The following is a 13,899-nucleotide window of genomic DNA, read 5'->3' as shown; positions in this document are numbered from 1 at the left end:
GACATACAAGGTCATCTAACTTATTGATATAATAAAGAATTTTTAACATCATTAAGTATTTATTTTTCTAATACAATGTGTCCGATTCGTTGCCAAAATACATATTTTCATGATTTCTACTATAACATCATCTATGGTGCAGAATAACTGACACACTTTTACATTTTTCAACTAATAAACTAACTCATAAATTTACCTGATATATGTATTACAATAACTGAGGTACTAATAATAACCATATTCTTTTGAAAAGTTTATTGCGCTTTATTTCAAACTTAAATGAAAAAAGTATTTTAAATTATTTTTTTTTGTTGCTTGAACTAAAGATAATCAAGATGGCATATTTTCTGCACCCTATTAAAAATAAACTCAGTGGGTTTTATATAAATATATAGCTGAATGTAAATCAAACCAGATAACTAACTAACCTGAATGATGGAGCCCATAAAAACAAAAACTAAGGGAAAACGAATTTCTTTAAAAGTAAAAAAAAATTATGATTATGATTGTTAAGTTTTAAAAATCCTTAGGTTTCCTTGTGGAAGTAAGTACCCCGTCTATCATCACTCGTAAGTGAGTTTTAAAAATAAATGTATGAAACTGTTTTTTTGATTTCAAAAGACTCATAGTTTGACAATAACTGATAATTCGCTAAACTAGTAATACTTAATACAAACCTTTACGCGAATGTTTTACCAAGGTTTTGCTTGGATTATACACATACAATTTAGGTTTAATACGCAAATACAATTAATACAAATAAAACGCCAATAATAATGATTGTAAATATTATATTTGAATAACTGTTTATCCTTAGAATCAACATGTGAATAATATAAAGTTAGTCGACTTGATCATGTGTGTATTTCAACCTGACGTGGCTCCGCGCCTTTGACTAATCCTTGGAAAACAAGTGACACATTTCATCGGGTCGGAAATTATGAGTTTTTTAAATATACTTCCTTGATTTTTCCGTTGGACAATCGTGGTCGACGACGCGAAAACGGTTTTATCGAATACCATCATATTGTGGCAATAGTGGCATGGCCACTTAGAGAAAACGGTCGGTGGCAATCGTGTCTTGTTAGAACAGTGAAACCTATACTGTCGTCGGGAAATATCATGGTTAACCATCCGCGATTATGCAGTTTACAATGTGGACCACGGTTACCGAATTTGTATCATTGTTTGCGCCGTTACCGATCCTATTACGATAGTTGACGGTTATCGGCAACAACTTGCGTACTATATGTTGAAGATTGGAACGAAGTGGGTTACCCAAATATATATATATAATATACTAGCACGTCTTATTACAATACGAGTGTATGTTACACCAAAAAACGGTATTTTAATACAAATGATAAAGTAATAAATAAATATAAAAATTACAAAGGTAGTTTAATAGAAGGTGTCCCGGGAATAATTATAATAATTCGCATATAATATAAATACGAGATACAAATGTGCTAAACAATTAACGTTAATAATAATGTGTTACAAATTTACAATGTTCGTCTAATAAGACGTAATACAAACATATATATATTACAATTTAAGTTGTCGCCGGACAACGGAGCGGAAGCTTGCTGGACACTTATCTCCGCTAACACACCTGTGGTGTCGGGAGCAAGTTTATAATGTCGCAAATTCGTTCCGCGTTCGAATACTCATAGACCACAGCTGACGCATATATACCTATAGTTAACGGTATGTCGGTTATCATTATACTGTGTCATGTATTATAGATTAATATACTCAACTTTTAGGTAACTTGTTTAGGCTCGTTAGTGCGTGCGTTTGCATGTGGTAAATATAAAGCCAAATAGTTTTGCACCCTGCGTAATTTTTTTCCAAATAATTATCATTGTTTTATTTGGTATAGGACATGGGTATCTATACTTTTTCTCTTTTTCTTTTATTGAAATATATCAATTATTACAAATTAATTAATTTGTAGTTTTTATGTATTATACAAATAAAAAATATTTTTTGACATTATTTTTGTGATTGTATGATAATTACTAAAATATACTATTATTCAGTAGTAGAGTATGAAAAATTCACAAAAATAATTTTTAGCATACTAAAACTATACTACCTATGTTAAATAATTATTTCGTACGGGTCACAATAAGTTAACTGTGGAAAAGAAGTTATATACAAAATAATTAGGTAGGTATTGTGTTTTATTTTATTTTAGTTATTTTGATTTAAATTAATAATGGATATAAAATGTATGATATTGCAAAATATTGTTTCGTTATCTTCAATATTTAGTATAGCGAAACTAATAAACTTTTTTTAATGTATTCCAATACCGATAGTAGTAATTTTGTTAAAATGGGAAGGAAATATACTGTCGCTCAAGTGGTATGCTGTTCTTGTCCATATACTGTAGTACCTGCACCCATCGTATAAGTTTGTCTAAACAGTAGTTATATAAGATTTGTTCAAATGGGATGATTTAATGATTTAAGCAGTTTATTTCACTTAAACTTACTACGTTCGTTTTACTTTATTTTATAAAGGGTAATGATATCATGGTACCTATTTGGCGTACCTACATAACATGCATTTTGTGTTAAATAAAACGTTAACACATGTAATTTAAGCTGAAAATGTTCCTTCAATTTTCATTTCAAACAACTAAGATTGTATAGATAATGGGTATCAAACTATAATATAACTAGACTTATATAGAAATAGTATTTTATATTATTTTTTTTAATGGTATTTCTGTTTTCAATCCTCCATGAATTCAGATGTATAAATTATGTGATTGAAATATAGTCTATTTTATACTTTTATAAACTGTCGAATTTAAAAAAACTGATAATTACTGATTGAACTATATAAAATGAAATTTTTATAATTTTATAATTCTATTAACTGTTGTAATCTAGACAGTTGGAAAGAGTTGAATTTAGAAATATGTAATATATTTTATATGATTTATGACTAATAATAGATATTATATGTAGAAGAAAATAATTTAATTATACATCAAATTGGAATACTGCTCAAAGAAATTGTGAAGGCCGTGACTGATTTGTATTTTGTATTAAATGTATTCTTATTATATATAATATCTTATCAGACTATACTTGGTCTAAAGAAAATGTCATATTATCATGCATTTGTATATTAAACTAAATAAAATCTATATTTACGATTTCTCCTATTTACTCGTAAGTCGTAATATTTTGAAATATATACTTTATCTACTCAAATTAAGACTCCATGTACAATGTAATTTTAAAATTAATTCATCATCGATAAGTTATTACAATTAGAAAACTCAAAGTAAAAGCTGCCACGGAAAAAGCTATTATGTGTTATTTTAGTATAAACCCTTAAACATGTGTTTTTGACGGTTTCTTATTATAGTAGATCCCTTATATTCTTATAATATATAGCGAATAATATGACAAGCTACCGAGTACCGGAAACTATCCATTAAAATTGATGGTTCTTGAACATTTTTCTTTTTGTCGTATTCAATACAGTTAATTCGACTTGAATTTAGTAGAAAATAACATCAAGTTTATGTACCGGGTCAAGTGGAACAATCTTGTAACGGTACATAGGCTTAATGAAAATATTGTTTAGACCTTACTAGAAACAATTGGGTGTTGTTTTTGAAAACGATTGTGTATACCTACCATTATCATTTATCCTTTGATTCACATTAATTCATTATTATTAAATTAACAATAATACCTAACGCAAATGAAATTCTATATGTGAGGCATATTCATTATACTCGTGGAATTTTTTACAGTTGATTTCCTACGGTATTACAATATTTGGTTTAAAAATATTTGTTATATGGGCTATAATGAAGTGAAAAATAGTAAAATATACATTTAATTTTGTTAACACATGCATTAAAAATATAATATACAACGAATTTTCGAATTATCATCAAGTGAAAAATAAGCATCTTATTATGTTAAAACAGATTAAATTAAAAGTTACATTTTGTTAGATAATTTTTTTTAACTAATCTTTTAATGAAATAAATCCATACCATTTTTATTCGCTTTATTTTCGTAACCACTAGATTTATGTAATTTAAATTAAGAACGCAATCCAAATTTGTAAATCAATGCTGTAGAAAAAAAAGGAATATACCAATGCTCTATATATAATATATATATATATATATATATACATATTTCTATAAGTAGGTATAAAATGTACGTACGTGTATACACGTGTACACACGGGCTTTTCAAGTCTCTGATCTCGGACGAATCGCCTAAACCATTCATTAGCGGCATGCCACAGAGTGATGTTTTCAGACTATAGGACCATAATGATGTATGCACCTTGAGCCGTGAATGGGTAGAGGATGAGTAGTTTGTTATATAAGAGTGAATACAACCAAGATGATGCACTGTATACAATGTCACCTTCACGTTTTTCCGTTTATATTCAGCCAACCCTGGAAAACGGTTATACACGTTAGTCAACCCTGTATATTTACTCGCACGCCGTATAGTAATAGCAGTAGTGGCTGCAGTAGTAGTAAGAGTATAGTTGGAGTAGTATAGGAATAGTAGTGGTAATAGTAGTAGTAGTAATAATAGTAGTAGTAGTAGTATTATAGTAGTAGTAGTTGTTGTTGTTATAGTAGGGACTGGGAAAGAGAAAAAGACACGTTTCATACCGGCTTTCATGAACGATATACAGAGGCTTCCTCATGCCCTATACTACAACGATCCTGGTGTAGGGGTTGTACCGTACTTTATTTAGGTATATATATATCTATGTCTACAGTATGTGTACACCGAGGGACGCTTAAAGCGCTATCGATTGAGCAACCGCCGCTGACGAGGGTGTTATAGGGTCGGTATTCGCCGAACGGCCACCGGTCGCGCGAGCGTTCCCGACGCCGTGCCGACTGCTCTCTCCTAACCCCACAAAGTGCATCTGCGGGTGGCTGAAAGTCCATTTCGGTGCGGTCGCCGGTCGAACGTGTTGGATTTCGGTACTAACTAGATTTTATAGTTATCATTTCGGGCTAGTATCAAATCGGTTTAGGGTTATATTTTCGATTTTAGTCGTATATATTGTAATAGTTCTATACTAATATATATATAAATAGGTCTTTTCATATATCGTTGAATTCGGATTGGCCATGCCGACTGGCTGATAGGTTGGATTATATTTTACATCACCAGAGGAAAACGATCGCTCTGTCACGATATATTTCCATTTGATCAAGAAGACGGATATGTTGAACCGGTGGAAGAACAAGGAGAAGGCCACGGGGCCGGGGTCTAGTAACACATTGCCAAGTAAAGGTTCGGCAAAAAAGAAACGGAAAACAGGTAGGGAGGGAGGTAAGGTTTTACAAAAAAAAATATTTTTTTCCTAATAATACATTATACCTGGCCAATATTTTGAGGTATGTTTGAAGGTTCATTAATTTCTCTTAATTTAAAAATTTGAAATCAGAATCTGAACAAAAATATATCATACTCAATAATTCAATATTATAAAATAACTGATTTTGATATTAAGTATTTTATGGTGTATCAATATGTTTGTGTTTCATAAGTAATAATATTATTCATTAATATCCGATGTATAGTAATTTATATATTTATATTTATATCGATGTATAAACTTAGGTACATGTTGCACCTAATTATTTATATAATACCGAGTAAGGTTAAAAATTCCATTAAATGATTTGTATTTTAGGTGAAAAAAATATGTTGGATTAGATATTTTACTCATTTAGGTAACAAATCTTTAATCTATTGTGTTGACAACATGTTCAGATTCGTAAATATTATGAAACGCTAGCTATCATATGCTACTACGTAGTATGAACATTTGTATTGATTAAGCAATAAAATAATTATTGCATAAAAACGTTTTATTAATTTCTCATAGTAATTTCTCTTTATTGTTTGTTTATTTTTCATTATCACGAAAAAAAAAATGATAATATAAAATATTTAAATTTTCTAGAGTTTAATGTACCTAGATAGTTTTTATTGAATAATAATATTGAAGCTATAATAGTTTATACTAGAAACTAAAAAAAAAATATAAATATTTAAAGAATCACATCTACTAGTTCAAAAATAAAAACGAATATTATTAAACGACAGTCATTTGAAAGTTTGCCGATTAAATTAAGTTAACACTTTCGTGATTTTTTTTGAAACGGAATTTGCTGTAGAAATGATTAGTTGTTATCTATGGCATAAATTTATATAGTAAATAATGAGGAAACAGTTGAATGAAAGCTTGGTTTAAATATGACAGTGTCATAACGTTAAGTAAAGTTTTAAATTGCAACTTAGTAATTTTGACAAATGTGAAATAAAAATATTAGTATATCAATGTGAAACTAAAATTTACCACGCGGGTGGTACCTACATTATTTAATGTTGTATCATATGCGAAAATATAATTAATGTACACTAATTAGGTTGGTTGAATGGTTTATATGTGTTATCCAAACGTAATACATACGTTGTATTTTTCTTGGTTTTTTTTTTACAAAAACTTTTAGGTTCCAACAAATTATGAACGAGTAAAAAATTATTCCTCAAAATAACAGTGACAATGGGTTCTATATTAAATGTTTGTACACTGTACATATAGATCTATACTAAGAAAGTTAAAGTTTTTCTCCTTGTTTTTAAATTATACAATTAGTTAAATCATACATCAGTGGAACAATTTTAAGCATTATGTATACTAAACGAATAAAGTTAAATTTTAATATGAATATATTTTGATTACGTCTATAGAATGTGCTATAATATATATTTTTTAAGGTTCAATTGCTATTTTAAATTAGGATAAAATAGTTATGGTTTTCGAATAGGGTATACTTTAATGTAATATTTAAAATAATATACACTAGTTAACTTAAAATGTTATTATTAAGTGGTAAAAATAACACGCAGTATGCGTTCTATGGTTTTTTATATGTTATATAATATATGATAAGGATATTATATTTTATAATTTCCAGTTATTTTATTTCCATTCTTTCGCTAGCATTTGTTTTGAACTAAGATAACTGGAAATTATAATTTATAATACCTTTATTCTATACAAATAATATATTAATTTATTAATATAATATCGAGGAAATAAATTATTACAAATCTTTTTTTTTTTTTTTTTATTGATACTGCTTCAACATTAAAGTCATTAGCCGGGAACAAAATATGTTTAAAAGTTATTTACAGTCATCTTAATATTTAAATAAAGGAAATACAAGAATATTACAAGTATATGGTGATAATGATATAAGTAACAATAATATATAATTATTTAGATTCTATTATATAGATTTGTTATTTTAAGGAATGTTATTAAATAGTTAAAATTGTCTATACTTAAAATATCTCTTAATGTTAGGTGTAGAAAATTTTTTCTTTGTTCTGTTAGATTAGGGCACTCTAGGAGTAGGTGTGCTGTGGAAATCGGGGCGTTGTTGCAGAGTTCGCAGTTTGGTCTCGGCTCTTTTCTCATTAAGTGTGCGTGAGTGATGTTAGTGTGTCCAATTTTCTTCCGTGTCCATATCACTTGTTGTCTTCTCGTACTTGAGGGGGGATTCGGGTTAGGTGACAGAAAAGGTTTTATTTGGTATAGTTTGTTGTTCAGTTCCTGGTCCCAGAGTCGTTGGTGGATCTTTTTACTACTTTTTAAGGCGATTCGGGCATACAAATCTTTCTTTCCAAACTTACGAGTACATAATGTAATATAAATGTGCCTAGTAAATTGTAATGAGACTTTGTACTGCGAATGTTTTTCTTACAAATTGAAATGCTTTTTTGTTGTTGTAGATATCGCAATTATTTCAATCATTTATTTGTTTATAAGAGTAAAATTATGGTGAATTGTGTGTAATTGATCAATTATTGTAGAATATTCATTAGTACACTTAATTTATCAGTGAACATAGACGTGGTTATTAAAATGGCAGTTAAAAAATATTAAAAATACATAGCTATAATTTTTTTTTTTAATAAGCTTATTAAAAAATTGAAAGTTTAAATATTTACAAAATACGTGAAAATCACGAAAGTTTGCAATTTATTTTAAGTTAGTAATCCATAAAAATGTATATTTTTAAATCTAAGATTTTAAAATTCAATACAAGATTCTTCATAAGTTTGTCTCCTTTTATCAAATAAAAAAATGTCTACCGGAAAGTCGAATTACATTTTTATGAGCATTTGAATTTCAAATTTTTACAACATTTGATATTCACTCAATTTATCTTATACCCATATTCTTATTTTGTTGTTATTCAAAATATCTGTAGAAACTTGAAATTTACACCATATGTTTCATCATGTTTTTTACATGATATAATTTTCAACAGTTTTCAAATTTTTTATAAACATTTGAATTTTTTAAATTTTAGATTTTGAGTGGAGCGAGGAATGTATTGATTTTGCCATGATGTGTGTTTTTTTTTTTGTGTCTTTCATCACGTTTTGGGGCAATAAAAGTGCTTCGATTTTTGATTTCAGTACCTCGTTCAATCAGAAAGTGAATCTAATTGGTCTAATTGATACTTAGATGGGTCAAAAGTGAAAAATTCTTAATACTTTTCTAAATAAACGAGAAAAACAAACTAAAAATTAAGGAAAAAACGGGAAATTTTACGCACACTCATTTTTCGACAAAATCGATTTTGGTTTTTGATGTAATTTTAAAACAAATCACCATAGATTCATGACATTTTCACTGAATATTTATATAAGTATATTCTATCCACCATGCAATTTTCAAAAAATTTTGACTTAAGTTGAAAATTAATAGGCATATGCAATTTTCGATCATCATAATTTTTTTTTTAAATTTAAATCGAAAAAAATTTATTTGTTGGGTAGAAAAGCTTTACAATTTAATTCAAGGCTCCTAACATATTGTTACAATAACAGTTGAAAAGTAAAAGAACTACATAGTCACAATTTTTCTTTACAAGCATTCAAAGTTTAAATTTTGACAAAATACGTAAAAATCATGAAAATTCGCAAATTATTTTAAGCTAGAAATTCATAAAAAATTTTCTTTTTAAATCTTAAGATTTGAAATTTTTAATAATTTATAATATATCCTAGACAGATAAACCGTCTCCGATCAGAATCGTTTTTCGTATACAATGATATAATATTATTGGATTCAAATTTAATTCCATCCATTATAGTAACCCACTTGTAACCTACTGTATAGCAGAGCAATAACCACTTTCCCGTTTTTTTATTGATTAATTTTGTTCTGAAGTTTATATTTTTGTTTAAGAAGTACAATATGGACTAGCACTATAATGGATAGGGACTAGTGGTTAATTTATAGACAACATATAACTTATAGCTATAGTGTACAATATATTTTTAAATAAATTTAATTTTAAAACTGGGGTAATTACTATCCTGTATAGTGAAATAAATAAATGAAAAATTGCCATAATATTCTGAAAATTACGTATACTGTGCTTATTATATGCTACCATACATTTTAAATGGAATTTGAATGTAGGTATCTATCTATAATTATTAGTTTTTGCATATACTTGACTTATTTTGTTCCTAAACAAATGCCTTACAAGAATGCCTCATAGAGTTATCCAATTTCAATAATCTTTTTTGGTGTGAACAGAAACATTTATACTTTCAGGGCGCATTGATCATAAATTTTCAAAATTGTACCTATCAGCAAGCCTGGGCAAGTTAATGATAATTTTTAACTGAGTTAAGTTAAGTTAATGGAAAACATTTTAAAAAGTTTAAAGTTAATAGTTAACCTAATTCTTTTTTTAACTCAGTTAAGTTAAAAGTTTTATGAACATTTTCAATTAACTTATTAACTTAAGTTAAGTTAAGTTATTTTTTTTTTTATAATATCTATATAAATAAAAAAAATCATAAATATTATAGACCACAGGAAATATCCAATAGCTTTTCTATACATAGGTATTGAATTAGTAAAATTATGTAGTAGGTATGAAAAAAATACAAAATTGAAAATGCCGAAACAAATACAATCCTTTGATTTATTAATACACTAATACAGAAAAGTATTATACATTTTTTTTAAATTATAAAATAAAAATAACATGGTATTTAAGAATGTACTCTGAATACTTTTTCAGGAAACTAAAAGTCTAAAACTGTTAGAGAATATTGCCAACTTTATACTTCAATATATTTATTATTTAATTATTTATAAATTAACTTAACTTGAATTTGATTATAAGTAACTCGTTATTTAATAAGTTTATATCAATTCAAATCAGTTAAGTTAAAAATTAAGTTTATGAAAATTAAATTTTAAAAAGTTAAGTTAAAAGTTAAAATTAACTTCACTTTTAACTTTTTAACGCGTTTATGCCCAGGCTTGCCTATCAGTTTATCTAAACCAAAGAAAAGCAACTTGTGGATCGTGGTTACTTTTCGGACTTAGGAAGACAACAAATTTGGATCGTCAGTATATTTAAAAAAATTATCTGCCTTGCTATTATAAACATCAAAACAATTTAAAAATACTTTTATTCCTTATTTATATATTTATTATTGGCAATCACTTGTTGACCACTGATCTAAACTATATATAATACGATTTTGAATACTCGTATATGACTAATTTTCAAAAGTTTATATTATTTTAATTGTATTTGTTTTAAGTATAATAGCATTAAAAAATAAAGCTCAATGCACCTTATAGAAAATTATTTTTTTTTAATAAAAAAAAAATAAAAAAATAATAGTAATAATAATCAAATCCGTCTACAATGCGTGAGAATTTTATTTGTAAGCGTGGTGTAGGAAAAAAATAGTAAATTCTGATATTTCTAGTTGTTTTTAACATAATATGTCAATACTATGAATATCATTAATCATATGAATAGATTTGTGGTATACATATCTTAAAATTTATCTAAATATTTTAAAAAACTTCATTGCATATAGAAATAAATAATATTTTTTGTGGTGGTGAAAAATTTCAAGTTCTTAAAAATAATAATAGGCTCAAAATATCTTTTGAATTATAACAAAAAAACTAAAATCATACATTTTTGTTTATGCTTCCAATTTCAATAATTGCATATTTGCATTACGATTTGAACTTGAATACCTATTGTCTATATAAAAATTTGCCAATTTATAGTTTTATATTTTGAAGCTAATTAAGTGTGACTTTTAATATAATACGTAGATAATACTATAGGTATGGAATATGCATATAATATATATTTAATAAATTAAACATCACTAGAGTATTTTAAATGCCTTTAAGCAGCTTAAAATTTGTTTAGATATGATTTTTAAATTGTATTGTATACGCAAAATAGTAATTGTGTAGTAATGTAAGTAGGAATTAGTGCAATGTTTCAAATGTTTCAAGTTTTTGCAATATATTTTTTCTTTGAAATTTAGACGTGAAAACTTTAAATGTTCAAAAAAATTACTTAATATTTGTTTTCATTGCTCAATTTTGTATATTCATTCCAATAATAACGTTTTATTAAATTTTTAAGATTTTTGCCTATCATAAAGAATTGTATCGAAGCATAAATAAAATTAGAGGCGTAATTTTAAATCTCCATAAATAGCTAAATTGAGCCAAAATATTTTTAAAATCATATCATGTCTATAAAATATTGATCTGGTTAATATTTCAAATTATTATCTCCGGTTATAAGTTTTTGAATCACTCCAACTTAAACTCTCACAGTTTCTTCCACCTCATTTCCTGGCAATGTACGCAGAAGACTAAAAAGGCAGTGGCCTAGAGACCTGCTAAAATCGTAAAAAAAAAAAAAAAAACCCACGACACCTAAAATGTTCTCGGTCGGGTGGTGCTGCTGAGTGCCTGCCCCTAAATGCTAATTTCTGTTATTTCATATTATATTAATTATTAAATTTGCCCATTGTACATAATGTTGTATAGATTGTAAATTACTTAAATATATATACATAAAAAAAAAAAAGAAAAGTTTTTGAATTAGGTACAGTAAAATTGATTTTGTCCAAAATGGTTTAAGTTGAATATTTTCATTCCTTCCGATTTTGACTCAATTAGATCCAATTTTCAATTGCACATCACCCTCGAAATTAAATGTTGAATCATTTTCTCTACAATAAAAAGTTATTCTTCCTGAAATCTATAGTATGTTTCTGATAAAACTGATAAAAGAAAAATTAAAACTATAAGACATCTATGTATCCAACATTAATCTGAGAAGATTTATTTTGAAATTTTTCGCACGAACTGAATAAACGTAACATGTAGTGACACCTGGTGGCAGACGCGTAAATGTTATTGCCGCGTTTGTCGTATGACAGAATGCGTTGCACTTGTTAATCGTTCTAGGGGACTCATCGCCTTCACACCACAGTTGCTTGTGTTTTTATTGGCAGTCTTGCGCCTGCCACCATGTCGATGTGCGTGCTTAGGCATTGCGTTTCATTTACAGGTTAGTCGTCTTACAAATTTAATTGCATTCAACTATATTCATTTAATAATATTTCATTAGTCTATTAGGATCGTTTTTTTTTTAAATTTAGATGATTATATGAGATGAATATTATTTGTATTATATTAAAATAATTTTTATACTAGTTATTATCAACTGAACAATAAATGTTAGTACAAAATATAGAGTTTTAATTGTTAATGATCAAAATATGAACCATAATAATATAATTTATTATTATATTCATAAATATTAAAATATCTAATAATAAAAATTATTTGCAGAATAAAACCCACCTAGATTTTATTTTCAACCTCAAAAGTTTAACTTAATCTCTAACAAATATTATTTATTCTTATAAGTAATCATTTAATCTGTTATTTATTTTTCTTAATTTGTTTGATTATTCAAAGAATTTCGTTCAAACTGTTAAATATGGTATAATATTTTATACTTTAAATGATGTTTTTATATTCCTTTGCATTAAAGTATATTTTATAAATAATTAGTATTATATTAAAAAAATACGAAATATTTTATAATTTGTAACATATCATATTGTATTTCTAATTTTCAAATATATTTAAATAAAGTATATGGTCACGTTATTGTGGCTTCATTCTTATAAAAAAATCAAGTATATTGTTATTTAATTTAAATTTTATAGTGCATTTAATTAAAATATTTTATATTATCATTTCATGTTTTGTATTAATTTATGGGTACGAATATATTTTTTTTATAGATTAGGTAACTCTTATTTAGATTAATTTTTATTTTAAATATATTTTATTTTTGGGATTTTAAAACAATTATCTTAAGCCTTTGATCTGAGACGTTCGTAATCGGCTTTACAAAATTGACAAGCTTAATAATTTCACAAAATCAAACGCTTTATTTAATGAATATTTTGAGTTCTAATTGAATCATTATTTAGAAATACTGTTTTTATAAAATAATATAGGTGTTCAGATTTAATAATACTCATTTTTTCTTTTGATATTTAATTTATACTGGATTAATTTATGCATTACATATTTAATTATTAATTATTATTTATATTAATTAACGTTACATTTAGTGAAAAAGAATTAATATTTTTAATTTGAGTTTGATAAATAAACATAATATAAATCTTTGACTTGAAGATAAATTTTATATTAATTTGTTGTTAAGTGCAAGTATCAGAATTTAGATTCCTGGAGCTTAAACCGAATAATGTTATTATATGGTTCCACATTGTCCTATCAATCTTTAAAATATTCATATTAAATTTAAAAAATGTCAGCTAATTGATCACTTTGATAAATTGAAACTTTGTAAAATTGAAATATGATAACATGATACTTAAATTAATCATTGTTGTAATTTAATTTATAATATTTTCACCTAACTTATATATTGTAAACCTATATAGTACGTTTTTTAAT

General features: G+C 26.3%; 1 protein-coding gene across 13 annotated transcripts in view; it reads left to right on the top strand.

Annotated features, from left to right (window-relative positions):
- The window catches only part of LOC107167647 (coiled-coil domain-containing protein AGAP005037), a 224,868-nt gene that overhangs the window by 14,504 nt on the left and 196,465 nt on the right, over positions 1-13,899 (top strand). The window lies entirely within an intron of this gene.

This window comes from Diuraphis noxia, unplaced genomic scaffold (assembly GCF_037042655.1).
Source record: "Diuraphis noxia isolate RWA-SAM2 unplaced genomic scaffold, SU_Dnox_SAM2 contig0003, whole genome shotgun sequence".
Taxonomy (NCBI): domain Eukaryota; kingdom Metazoa; phylum Arthropoda; class Insecta; order Hemiptera; family Aphididae; genus Diuraphis; species Diuraphis noxia.
Note: the sequence above shows the minus strand (reverse complement) of the source record. Positions and strands in the feature narration are given on the sequence as shown.